Here is a 14967-nt window from a genome sequence, read left to right as displayed (position 1 = left end):
CTTTTCGAATCATCATTCACTTATTCACTGCAAGAGCGTGGAATGAACTTCCTCCTTCCATGACGTCCCGCACTAATCGCAACAACTTCAAAGACAAACTAAAAACTCTATTGTTAAATGAACAATATCTGTGTTCCAGCACTCTCATTTCTGAACCAACTTCCTAATAACAAGTATTTTCATTTTCATTTTGCTTGTTTACTTTTCCCCTTACAAGTTGCCAACCCTTAACGATATTTTGTCCTTTCACGCATATTTAAGAACATTTATATGTTTTTACACATAACATTAATATTAATTTGTATTATTCTTAACCATATCACACCAAGCACAATTGTGTCAATTAATTTGTGCATCCTTGTGTATTTGTTTTCAATCTTTTTATTATTATTATTATTATTACTTTTAGTGTGTAGACGAGCCTTTGTTCTCAATTTTGTATTTGTTATTTTTGTGTCTTCTTTATGTTTCTCTCTTTCTTCTTTGTTTGTTATTGTACAAACATTTAGTAGGTAGAATGTATTTAGTATGTATATGTATCCATCGGGGTTAGGTGGTAGAACAGGCGCAGGCTGAACCTCGCCTTTTAATAAAGGAAAATTGAATTGAATTGAATACGGTGCATTTAAGGTGTAAATTTTTACATATATTTTTGAAAATTTATAAATGTTGAATTTTATATTATTTGAAGGGCAACCCCCCCCCCTCAATCTCGATGGCGCAGCCCGCGCCATAATCCCCTCCCCTGTCATAGACACCCAATTTGTCGGACACCACAGCAGAAAGCGATGCTACACACCTGCTTCCATGCAGTCGCATGTGAATTACCAATAAGTACCGTAGGTGTTAGCTGCATCAGGTAACCCAAGACCAAGATAAACTATCCTGGATGGAATTCGATCGCCAAGGGGGGAACCTCTTCCACAGTGCCGGAAGAGGCGCAGAGCTTTGAGGTCATCCAGTTGGCGTTATGGTCCAGGTGTCGCCGTAGCACCTGGCTTCAGGAAGCGAGAGACAAACGTCTTGAAAGAGTCCTCTACCTCTTTTTCCTTTTCTTTCCTCGTCCTCCACGTGCCTTCTGCACTTGCGTTTCCTGCTGGTGCCACGTGGTTCGAATGGCTAAAGAGAATGATAAAGGAATAGATCTTTCTCTTCTTTTTACGAGGGCGTCTTTCTTCGGCCATGGTCTCGCCGAACGACTCAATTCGTGAGGTGTTCCTTTTTTTTCTTTTTTTTTTGTAACATACCGGATTCCAAGGTTTCCAATGGCATCCACATTCCTGAGAATTTTCTGGTCAAAATCTCAGGTTCAGTGTCCTTATTTAAATAACTGCCAATGAATGATCGCCATTTCTTTCTCGAGCAATTATCGTTTTTGTGACATTTTTTTTTTATTATTTGTTTTATTTTACTTCGATTCTTGTGCCACTTTTTGCTAATTTGCGAACATGGGGATGAGTGATGATATGATGCAATTGATGAATGGACACTCGCAAACATCCATGCCCAGGCCAGGATTCGACCCCGGGACCTCTGGCGTCGTAGCGCGATGTGCTAACCACTCCGCCACGGGGGCCGGCGTAACATTTCCACATTTATTTCTGCATTCTGGCTCTGTCTGAAAGGTACAAAATACGGACTTGAAGTATGGTCTTAGCGGAAGTGACGTCACCTAGTACAGTTCGAAAGCGCCAAGAACAGAAGTACGCAAGTGCACAGCTTGCAGTACAGACGGGAGCTGACTAGGTCTCGTAATTTCCGCACTCGTTCTTCATTTGTTTAAAATCACGGAGGTAGAGAGCCAGCAACACGGGTTAAATATGCGTTATGGGTCAGCAAGTTGTTGGTTAAAGTTCTTATAATGTGTAGAAATGTACGTGTACGAACATTTGAAAATGCTATGTGATTGCTATGGCGAAAAACAAGTGTTTAAACCGCGGGGAAAACAACGAGTACTAAGTTTCCTACTGATCGTATTTGGCGCTGCAGTCGAAGTGCAATTCGAAAGACTTTCTCTTCCAGTCCACGACTTGAAGACTGCACTCCAAGACCGTATTCGGAGGATGCTCGCTTCAAGTACGGTCTTGCAACTTTCGGACACGGCCTCTGTCTCGGAAATCTCTGGAACGAGCTAACGAAAACAAGTAGGGGAACCAAACAGGAGCAAAATCCCCTGAGTAGCGCCAAAACCTTATTTCTAATTACATAAGCGTGGCTTAAGAGAGTTGGATTTGTATGGACAACAATTAATTGAAATTAGGGATCCGAACCACTACATGCCTCCATCCTTTGATTACAAGCCGACGACGTTACCACTGCGCCATCGGGGAGGCAGTGTGTACTATTATCCTATCATTGAATGTGACTTCTTTTAAGTTTTACTGAACCCTACTTGATCTGCCCCTGAATTAATATGGCAGACTTTTTCGAATTTTTCTCTCCTTTTGAAACACCGCTATGATATTCCAAATTCTTTAAAATTCCATCTGTTTATAATTCCTTGCAGAGCATTCACGTGAATCTTCGTGAGTGGTTTGCTTTTGCTGTTGTCAATTCGCAATAGTTTCGTGACTACCATCACATCTGGTACAATTTTAGTACATTTCAAAGATTCGGTTCCAAAACTTTGGGGGGGGGGGGAGGGGCAAGGTGCCAAAACTGGGGGAAGGGCAAAGACAGTATATTTCCCTTTGTAGATAAGATTTAGCAAAGTGGCGAAGCAACCCTAATCGCCGCCACTGCTTTCAGTACAGATTTTGTACACATTGTATGGAAGAAAGTGAAACGAAAGTGTTCGAAAAGTTATTCTTTTTACAAGTGCATCAACGAAAGCAGGAAAGAATTCTAAACAGAATTCGAAAGAAGAGGAATTTTTGATAACGGCTTGCTTGGCTGGAGTAGGCCAAAGGTCAAGCAGAGCCTTATTCCTACGAATGAATTTACAAAATTCCAAAAATGAGGCTTCTTTTGTGAGAGGTAACACACAGTATAAACTCTACGACTAAAATTTGATCCTAGTCTTCAAAGATTTTTCAAGAATGAGGCGTGTAAATGTTAGTAACACAAAATAGAAAAGTTATGCACTTCAGTTTCGCTACGGAAAAAAAAGGTTGTCCTGGTTAACTACTATTAGAAAAGTATCCACGTATTATAATAATTCGTTTATTATTATTATTTCTCACACTGAGTATTATGTCAACGGCCAATATTTTCTAGCGAACATTTTTAACGGTATCGAGCGGAGCGATGGGAGAATTCTGAAAGTTTTCTTTCGTTACAAGCAGTGTCCAGACGAGCGACCAGCGACAGCATTTAACACCTTGGCCAATACATACTAACTGCACCAAACCTGGCGTACCTAACCTATTCACGTAGGCATATAATAGCATAAATAAGCATGTAAATAGGTTTGAAAGTTGTATTTTCTTTATTTAAGCTATTATATGCATACCTTGTTAGGTTAAGCAGGCGAGGTTTGGTGAAGTTAGCATATATTTGCTAAGGTGCTAATGCTGTCCCTAGCCGCTTTCAAGCAAGGAGGCAGGTTTTGTTCAAATTTGATCTAACTCCACAGCAAATTCAAGTATAACCTGCCATACCACAATTCCATTCGGTATTCCTGTGTACGGTGGCCGTTCGTACGTGGTAGACGCGAACATTTATTGATCAACGCCGACTAGCCTTACCACCACATTCTCCAGACCTAAACCACCGAGTGATTATTGCTATGGCGGTACGTCAAGGATATATATATAATTTTTGTTTCTCCTCTTTCTGCAAGTACGCCCGAACTGAAATTATGAATCACAGTGACCACTGAAAATATCACCGCTGACATTATGCAACGAGTTTGAGTTGATATCGATTCGTGCAGAAATCTGCAGAGTAACGGACGGTACACGTATGAAGCATTTGTAACGTGCATAACAAAAACTCTGACAGTTTTCGCATACAATAAGAAAAAAGCATGTATTCATCAGCATTCGAAAAGTTACTCTTGAATAAAGTAACCCAGTCAGAGTTACACATTTTAAAAAGTAACACAGTAACAGTTATTTGTAAAGTCACTGCATATATTGTTAAACAATAACTTTATTTTTCAGTACCACTTTCCAAATGAATGCAGAAATTCACTCATAATAAGAAATCACGAATTGCAGTGAAGTGTGGAAGTTCTAAATTTAGCATGCAGCGAACTCCTTGCCTTATACGATTCCACGAAAATCTTTTCACCTTAGCATCCGGAGAAGACACATTTTTTGAAACAGAATTATCAAATTTAGCTCTTCCCTCACGTTACACATTTTCAAGTTATCAATTTAAGTGTCATAAAGTAACTGTTGATAACGCTACTTCTATTGCAAAAAGTAACTGTTACTTTTGATTGATTGAGTTGGTGTTTTAAGTCCACTTTATGCACAGTAAGGGACTGGATCTACTCGTGCCTCCTCCGGAAATCGAACCCCGGACCCCTTCGTTACAAGGCTACGACTTTACCACTGCACCAAAGGGGAGGCTCTGTAACTGTTACTTGTTAAAAGTAACTTGTTACTTCCAAGTATTCATGTATCAATTGACATCATGTGACATTTTTTTTTAATGCTGAGAATTAGTTAATAACCTTGTACAGTCACGGACACTTCCGGATTGTAGGAAAGTCATTGAAAGCCCAAGAGTTGCTCCAACCCAGATGTATCCATGACTGTACATTGTGTGCAGGGTATTAACGATAAGGGAGGGTTACATTGCATGCAACTTAATGATTGGAAATTCTAGTGCCGACGACAAATCATCGCTTCTCATGCATCATTCATCCACTTTGCAGTGTGTAATGGATATGAATGGGACATTAAAACCCCACTTCCATCATCATTCCTCCTCTCTCCAGCTCACACACACATGCGCATAAAAACAAACAACACCGTAATCAAATACGAAGAACATATTATTGGGAAGAATTTTTTGAAAACTGTATCCTGTAAATTTGAACATATTTTCCCCTTGGAACGAAATTATTCTTCACCTCAATTATAGTACTGTTTTTTTTTTGCATTTTATTCTGAAATTATGAGAGAATGTTAGAGAAAGTGTGTTCATAATATTTTATATTGGGTATTATGTAAGAAAGAATCCAAAGAAAAAAAATCAAGTCTCTATGATGAGTAGCATAAGAGATATGCTCGAAAAACTAGTGTGATGCATCATGGCTGACGTTTTTCAAGATGGCAGATCTTCCAGAAGTGGACAATCTTGGGAACAGCTGCGGCGCCAGGATTTTTCATCTAGGAGTGCTGAGGGGGTGCGGAAAGAAATTTAGGGGGTGAGATTCTGAAAATAATAAGGAAAACATGAAACACGCATGCAACCTTTCCAAACTGGGGGAGCAAGGTGCCAAAACTGGAAGGGGGGAGGAAGGACAGTTTACTTTCCCTTGGTAGATAAGAGCATAGTGCGGGGGCAAAATAGCAAAAAGCGGGGGGGGGGGCACCTGCATCTCTAATCGCCACCATTGATTAACATAAATTACTGACTGAAATTAAAATATATGTGTGAAATATATAACTTTAGATTCATTTTCCAGGGATGCTGCCCCCCTTGCCCTCCCCCTGGATGTCCAGGATGATATTAAGTCTTATACTCCAAGAAAGTGGTCATACAGTGTACACGTTGCAGTCTTATTGAACTATGTAGTGAAATACAAAATAAAATCATCCTGCCCTTAAAAACACAATTTTTGAACCTTTAGGTACAAAATACATAGTACATTATACCTTCAGTCTGCCACAAGTCAAAACGGGAAGACCACAGCAACTGTGTCATATTTAACATCCCTTCTGCCGCACTATCCCCAACAACGAACTGTAAAATATCTTCGTGAACATTGGGCGTCTTCCTAACAGTTTTTGGAAATGCTTGAAATGGTACGTTTAGCCTACTAGACATGTTACGTGGAACAAATACATAGAACGTATTAAGAAGATAACTACCCTTTATGTTACAACTGGCATTAAATAATTTCCCGAGCACGACCTGGTGATACCTTTAAAAGCAGCTGAAATTTTTGCTCCAGTGTAAGGAAGAATAAGCAGGCGGAAAATAAACCGTTTATCAACAATGCAAAAAGAAAAAAAAAACAACTCAGAATAAGCTATAGGCAATTACCAAAAAACACGAACAGACTACTTGAAGAAACAAAAGAAGAAAAAGTTAATAACAACAATGCTGACGAAAGAAAAGAAACGGCCGCTGATCTTTACAGAGGCTGCCGCCAGTACAGAAAAGTATCGGCACCTTTTTCAGAGCTTGCCTGTTGCATACAATAATAACGGTCGTACTTCAGTACCTATCATTCGGCGCTCAATATGACGACATGACATAATATTACATTACATATTACAATATTAGTGTTTTCACTTGAACTTAGGAGGTGCTGAAAGAGGTGCGGAAGAAAATTAAGGGGCACACAAGCACCCCCTGGCGCCGTCCCTCTTTGGGAATTTTCACGATACGTTCCATACTTGTTGAAAACACCCTTTAAAGTTTCGACTTGTTATCCTTGACCAAAGCAGTTCGATCTATGTCTAAATGCACCACGCTATTCCTTTTCAACTGATATTTATTTCATATTTATAATTGATATTGACTGTGTTTTATGTCGTCCAAATTAGTATAAAAAAGTTAAAGAGTGGGATACATTTATTTAATTTTACATCTAATTGTGTTAATTTGCATTATTTTGTGTTTTCGTAAGTGAGGTTCATTGAATTTTTAAGTTTTGTACACTAGTATTAAAATTTTGTAGATAGGAGACATCTGTAGATCATTCCTATAAATACCAAATCAAACAGAAAATTAATTTCACGAGAATTTTTGATGGTTATTATTCTTGGGCTTTTGTTCGAGGCGTATTTCACCTTTTTAGTTACTCCTTCTGAAAATACTGTTGCGTCACCCGTGGCCCCACACGAGGGGGAAGGCGAGAGAGGCCCCCCCCCCTCTCTCACCTTGACGCGGCCTTTGAACACGACAAGCTTTCGCCGCCAACGCATTTCCTCTCCACCACCGAGAGTCTTTGAAGTGCATGCAAAGACATTGGTGGCATACATCCTCTGACTGGTGCCGTACCATTGAGACAGTCCATGTTCCCAGTTTAGGTTAAAGACAACAGCAGAAGCCTTTTTTTTTTGCCTTGAAATAAAAATTTCAGCAATTAATGTACCTAACTTTGACATTTTAAATGCAACCAAGTAAGATACACTACAGAATAATAATAATGAGGGGTGTAAGGGGTAACCTTCCACGTAGTACAGCCAATTGTAAACCTCACTTCCACGTAGTACACCCTGGACTGCATTTTGCAGACGAACGAGGCTTTGGCTACTGGTCCTATGGCCAGTATAATTCTGTGTTGTCATGTGTTTTGTCCTTATTTGTGCTGAGTACCTCTTAACCGGCTTCCTGCATATTGAATCAAAACAGTTTCCGTCAACGTGTAATTGTTGTCACTCATTTATGTACAAAGGATTTGACGGTGCACTTTCTTCGCAATACTATTCCCCAAATGCACTTTGACTGTATTTATTTCAATGATCTTGTTCGTCAGTGTTCAACAACACTGTTGTCTCTTACGACTATAGTATAGACAATGAAAGAGTTCAACGAACAAACAATGCCGTAGATTTAGGGGTTACTGTTACTTCTTACTTAACATTTAATTGTCATTATCAAGCGATCATAAACAGAAGTCTGAGGCTTGTAGGTTTTATCAGGAGAAACTTTTTGCACAATTTTTCAGCCTCAACGGTAAATAGGATATACATCTCACTAATTCACCCGATATTAGAATATTGCAGTTCAATCTGGAATCCTCAGCATAAGACTTGGCAGAACGCGGTGGAAAAGGTACAAATGCAAATGGTCAAATGGTTGTGTTTTAAAAAAGCAATATTGAATATCATAATAGAAATTATGTAACTTTATGTATCCATTTTGGTATCAATACCTTGAAAGAAAGAAGAGTGTTTAATGATCTAATGTTTTTACGTAAATTAGTAAGACAAAATTGGCTATGATCTGAGCTGTTAGAGAGAATAAACTTCCATGTAACACCTTTTACAGTGAGGAACAGAACACCTTTTTACACGCCAGTCTCAAGGTTAAACATACACAAAAACTCTCCAATAGTAAGAGTTCAGGAATCGTTTAATGAATTATTCTTAGTGCATGATTTGGATATATTTTTCGCTGTTATGGTATGAGGCGAAAAATTTTGTAAAACATTATATTTTATCGGATTTGTCTGTAAAGGAGTTTTAACTATATTTATACACTGCTCAAAATAATTAGGGGATCAGGCTAAAATAAGTAGGGGATCAGACCAGGTATGTTGTCAGCGCCTGTATGAGCTACAATCAGCTGCTAAAGCCCCGTAAACAAAGTTCCAGTGCCTTAAACATGACGTAACCTTTGCATTGGTGATATCAAAGGGTAGAGGGGAGGAGTGTGTGCGTGCTGGTGTTGTATGCTAGTCTTCTCTGGTTAGCATTACAGTTCAGTTGGGGAAGGCAAAGGATCAGGTGAGGAATGCAATGCCGCACCAAGGTGATTTACCGGAAGCTATGGCTTGGAGAGCCATAGGAAGGATTGAAGCTGGGCAATCACAACGCCAGGTAGCACACGCCGGAGTGTCGCAAAGTGTGATTTCCAGACTATGGAATCGTTTTGAAACAACAGGAAGTGTTCGCAGAAGACAATACCAAGGTTGTCCACGAACAACAACATCGAAGGAGGACTGTTATCTCTTAATCACAGCCCGTCGAAACAGGGGGCAGAATGCAACGCTACTGAAACGTGCCTGGCAAACAGCAACGGGACGTAAAGTGTCATCGCAAACTGTCCGGAATCGTCTTCATGAAGGTGGCCTCTATGCACGTAGGCCCATGGTGTGTGTTCCATTAACGTTACAACACCATAGAGCCCGTAGAAACTGGGCGGAGGAACATCGTGGTTGAGAACATGTCGAATGGAGGTCCGTTCTGTTCTCATGAGTCGCGTTTCAGTGTGGAACCTGAAAATCGACGTGTTCTCATCTGGAGCGAACGCGGAACACGAAACAACCCAGCTTTTGTGCACGAACGCTCCCGATATGGTGGCGGTGGGCTTATGGTGTGGGCAGGAATCAGTATTGGTGGACATTCGGACCTGCACATCATCCGCGATGGCACCTTGACATCTCGAATGTATAGAGACGAGATCCTCCGACCTTATGTCGTGCCTTATGCTGGTGCAATTGGTGATTCTTTCCGTTTTATGGTTGATAATGCTCGTCCACACCGATCTGGGTTGGTGGACGACATGCTGGACCAGGAGGGTATCGAGTGTCTGCCCTGGCCAGCTTGCTCTCCATGTAAATCCAATCGAGCACATCTGTGATGTACTAGGCCGACAAGTTGCAGCTTGATCAGCACCTCCCACAACTCGTGCAGAGCTGGAAATTGCCCTTCTGGCAGAGTGGCGATGTTATCCCCCAACAGCTCATTGATTCCATGCCACGCAGGTGTGCAGCTGTGCAGCAGTATTCGCCGTTAGGGGAGACCATACACCGTAGTACTAGAGGAGAGTTGCTGTAGTGTTTGTGTCTGTTTTTGTGCTTTTTTTGTGCTGTCTTACTGATGCTCTCTAATTGTCATATCACGTCACATGTCATAAATGTCATTAACATAAGGTATCATGACAGCATATCTTGCTGTAACTAATCTCAGAATGAAATAAAGGATCTGGTATTAGTATGCCTACATGAGTTTTGATATCTTGTCTGATCCCCTATTTATTTTTGCCTGATTCCCTAATTATTTTGAGCAGTGTATGTTGTCTCACTATAAAAAATCTTAACATCATTTTATGTATTAACATTAACAATAGTAACATTGGTATTCAACATGGCGCCTGCTTCTGATCACTGTGGAATTTGCTCCAAAGGAATTTATGGAAAGCAACAGGTATTGGCATGCTGTCTGTGCAATACAAGGTTTCACGTTAAACCATGTTTGAAACTTTCTAAATATGAAGTTGAATTTTTTATGGTGAACGACATATCTACCTATAAATGTACGAAATGTTTACAACAGCGTAGCGATGAAACTCCTGTGACGCCACGACCCGTTCCGGTGTAGCTGCTCGCGATAGTGCCAATGAAAACATGGACATAAATAGAGAAAATAATGAAGAAATGGCAATACATAGTGATAATAGTGATGAAGATGATATTGATCAAGAACATCAACTTGGAGGACAAAAGCCAGGTAATGTAAACTGTTTCAGTTGCTGCCATGTTAAAGACATTATGTCAACATTGATCTCGACAGTGCAGAATTTAAGTGATCAAATTCAATCTCTTAAAGCCGAAGTGATTGTATTGAAAGAACAGAATGAAGTACTAATGAAAACAGAAGAAAAAAAGATTCTACAAAACACTTATGCACACGTAATTCAAACGAATCTTCCGAAAGAAAAACAAAACACAATCGGAATGCCCCGCAGTACCTTTATCTACAGTAGCTCATAAAACTCGCACAGATAAGGGATCTGATAAGTTTCTGGGTCAATCAGTGCAGTCGATAGAAAACAACCAGGTTTTAAATACATCTGGTTCCAAAAACACTCATCAAGCTTCGACCTTGCAAAATGTAAACAAACAGGTGAACGACGTGAAGAAATCAGTGCAAGGTCAGAATCCATCTACTAGGTTAGCAGTGCAACGCAAGGTTTTTCCTCAGAGAGCTAGCTCTATTTGTGACTCGACTTCATCCTGAAGTTTCAAATACTGACCTTCAGCAATATATTGCTGAAACTTCTTCCGTAAAGAAAATGGTATGTACAAGGCTGAAAACTAAATATGATTCTTACTCTTCTTTTCATATATCTGTTTCCCAGGATGACTATGATGTACTATTCGATGAAAATATCTGGCCTAAAGGGGTATTAGTAACACGGTTTTATGGCGAATTGAAAAATGACAATATAGTTGCCAACAAAGACAAAAGTGTATCTGATACAAATAGTAACAGTAAGTCTGGAGAAAACTCAACTTCAAAAAACTAAGTAGTTCTTTCCTTAGTAATAATATGATTAAATGTTTTTATCAGAATGTTAGAGGAATTAACACCAAATTTGAAACATTAGTAAGCAATATAAATATTGAAAATTATGACATAATTTTTCTTACAGAAAGTTGGTGTAAACAAGATAGAGATTATTTTATAGATTTAGATCCAATGTACAGGGTGATAAGAAAAGATAGAAATCTGGATTTAAACAAAGAGAAATCTGGTGGTGGTGGTGGTTGTCTTTTATTTATCAAAAACAAGGTTCAGTTTATGATCTTGGAATCACCTTTTACAGAATTGGATGTAATTTGGGTAAAATTAATGTCAAATAATTCTGATCCAACCATAATAGGATTGCATTACTTGCCACCTGATTTAAACTGTGACTTGTTTGCAAACTACTTGGATTGGGTAGTTCAAGAAATGTTAATGAAACACAATAAAATAATTTTAGTTGGAGATTTTAATGCTGGTGGAATTGACTGGGCTACTGGAAATTTGTATTGTTCTAATTATTATGTAAAAAGAAAGGCTGAAAAAATTGTTGAAATCGCAACACTTTCAAATCTAATTCAGCACAATGTATCGTATGACCCTTCACTGCCTTTTAATGTTTTAGATCTTCTACTTACTAACATTTCCACTTGTAACATTAGTTTTAATGAACATCCTTTATCTAAAATTGATAAGTTTCATCCACCGTTTTCATTTTATTTTGAATTGGATAGGTCTAAAAAAGACAATATAGATACAAGGGAAAATAATATTTATAGATGTCTTAATTTCGCCAGAGGTGATTATGTGAAGTTTATAATGAATTGTTGCATTTACCATATATGGTTGAAATATATAATGATGTACAACAATCTGTTATGGAACTGACTAGAAATGTGTATGCAATATTAAAAAACAATATTCCTTCAAAAGTTAAAAGAACAAACAATCAACTGCCTTGGATGACAAGGAAACTAAAGAGAATGATCAATAAAAAGAGAAGGTATCATGATAAATTTAAACTTACAAATAAGTGTGTATATTACGGTACTTATTCCCAATTAAGGAAAGATGTTAAAAAGGAATATTCTAATGTAAAGGAGCATTACTACTCCTCCTTAGAAAACAATGTTAATGGTGACAAGAATGCTTTTTGGTTTCACTTTAATAGAAAGAAGAGAGAAAATACTATCACTGAAATTATTTATGATAATGATGTACTATTCAATGAATATGATATTGCTAATGCTTTTAGAAGTCATGTAAATTTTAAAAATATTAATCTTCATTCATACACCAACCTAATTGATGTACCTGTTATCTTGGAAAAGGATGTAAGTGATACAATTAACAAACTAAAAGGCAGGTCTTCTATAGGTCCTGATGGCATACCTAATTTTATTTTGAAAGCAAACAAAGATGTTTTTGTACCATTGTTAACTAAAATTTACAACATGTCACTTACTTCTGGAATATTTCCAGATATCTGGAAAAATGTGTTTATTGTACCTGTAACTAAAAACAAAGATGGAAAAGCCAATGATCTTAATAATTATAGACCAATTACTATATTAAATTCCATGGCAAAGGTTTTTGAACACATAATTGCTGACTATTTGTCTTTTTCTTTTAAACAATATATTGATGGAAATCAGCATGGATTTTTTAGAAAAAGGTCTACTATCACAAATTTATTGGTTTTAATAGACTCTCTTAAATCTAACATTAGGAAGCAATCCCAGACCAATATTTTATTTATTGACTTGGCTAAAGCCTTTGATAGTGTCAGCCATCAGCTATTAATTTACAAACTCGACCAAATGGGATTATCACCACGATTTCTGAAATGGTTTTCCAACTTTTTAGTAAATAGAAGTTTCTCTGTTAAGATTGGTGAAACAACTTCTTCTAAAAAAGAAATACTTTGTGGAGTACCTCAAGGGTCGTCACTTGGCCCAATTCTGTTCGCTGTTTTTATCAATGATGTTACATGATGTTTTAAATCTAGCACATGTTTACTATATGCAGATGATATAAAAAATTTTAAGAGTATTTTAACAAATAATGATGTCGCTCAACTTCAGGCTGATATCGATAGAATGACATATTGGTGCAAGATTAATGAAATGGAAATTAACTTGAGAAAGTGTAAAGTTTTAAGATGTACTAAGAAAGTTCATTATATAGTCTCAAACTATTTTATTTATGAAAATAGAATCCAAGTGTGCGACAGTCATAAAGACTTAGGAATAGTAATAGACTCCTCTCTCATATTTGATGAGCACATTTCAGAAATTTGCAAAAGAGCAAAGAGAATGTTTGGTTATATATTTTTCTCATGGAAAATTTTTAAAAAGGAAGATACCTCAATATTCCTGTATAAAACGATAGTTCGTCCTATTCTTGAATATGCAAATGAGTTATGGTTTTTGACTGCAACCAGTCACCTTCAAAAAGTTGAATCAGTTCAAAAACTTTTTATCAGGTTATTATGCACAAAGTTTAAAAAAAATTACTATGACCAACATTGCTCTGAATGGTTATCACAGTTGAATATGTTTTCCTTAGAAGAAAGAAGAAAAATGAGAAGGTTAAATTTTGTAGAGAAGATATTAAATTTCCAAGTTGACAGTGAAAACTTTTTGAATAATATAGCTTATAAAATTCCCAGATATTCCCATAGGTATATCTCAATTCTCACATGCCTAAACAAGGCAAGAGTTTAGTAGCTGATCTTGTTGAAACCTACAATTTGAATTTATGTTGATGTATAAAATTGTAGGATCCACTGTTTTATTTTATAATTATGTATTCAATTTTTTAATTTTGTATAACATAGTGGTTGTTTAATCGTTATCATCACTTCAATAAATATGATCATTATTATTATTAGAACAATACACAGTTAATTGCACAATATTATATAACAATAAACAATTATTAGTATCAGAGATATAATGGATCTCATTGAAAACTGTAACTTGAGGTGTGGATATGCTAACTTGTTATGTTATGTTATTCTGCAGCTTATGTATTTTATTCGTGTAACTTTGTGCTTTTGTATTTGTATTTGACTTAGTGCTGTATAAGGTTTCATACTGTGCTCAACACTTAAAATAAAAATAAACGATTATTATTATTTGTGTATATTGTTAAAGGTATCTTTGTGTACATTATGTTCAGCATAAATGGGACTTCGGTCCTGTGACGGACAAATAAATAAAAAAAATGTGAGTGAATGTTTGTGGCACATGCAATCACCCTACATGGAGTCAAACGCAAACTTGTGTGTCGCGTCTCAAGGTCACGGGCACAGTCCATGTCGTTGAGGGGTGTGATAGTTCTGTTTCTATAGACATAATTTTCATACATAACCACACAACAATTTTAAAGGTTTGAATAATCCGAGTTTATCCAGCAATAAATGCTACTGAACAGTTTCTTGACAATACAGTTCTCCCAGTCACTCTTTCCCACTCCAGTGGTACCGCCTATGAATATATTCTGATTTCGCTACTCGTGATAATTATTGTCCCTTATCAGAATATTTCCCATTCTAGTTCACATAGCAGAATACCCAGAACCTTATAGTACAAACATGTTGGAGTTGTTACTCCATTAACTGCAATAGGGAATGCAGTATGCAAATGTTAGTATGTGGCATTCAAGTTACAAAGTCAAACTTGTGTAGCATGAGACAATACCTGTCTGTATTCCTTGGACAGCTGCACCTGCAATAAGAAAGGAAGATATTTATTAACATATGAAATATCACGTTTCAAAATAAATATTCATTTCTATTTGTACATGTCACTTCTTTTATCTTCTAGGTTATTCGCGACGTTTCAGATGAAACAAACTGGTTCAT

The 14967-nt window shown here is 37.4% G+C and overlaps 1 protein-coding gene across 2 annotated transcripts in view; it reads right to left on the bottom strand.

The window, feature by feature from the left end:
* Positions 1–14967, bottom strand: part of LOC145995247 (protein Wnt-5b-like) — a 966808-nt gene that overhangs the window by 646298 nt on the left and 305543 nt on the right. For both annotated transcript variants that reach the window (XM_083131817.1, XM_083131826.1), the window contains exon 3: positions 14804–14830. The gene's annotated coding sequence lies outside the window, so the exon portion shown is untranslated. The remainder of the gene's footprint in view (positions 1–14803; positions 14831–14967) is intronic.

This window comes from Lepisma saccharinum, chromosome 1, assembly GCF_977018435.1.
Source record: "Lepisma saccharinum chromosome 1, izLepSacc3.1, whole genome shotgun sequence".
Lineage (NCBI taxonomy): Eukaryota > Metazoa > Arthropoda > Insecta > Zygentoma > Lepismatidae > Lepisma > Lepisma saccharinum.
Note: the sequence above shows the minus strand (reverse complement) of the source record. Positions and strands in the feature narration are given on the sequence as shown.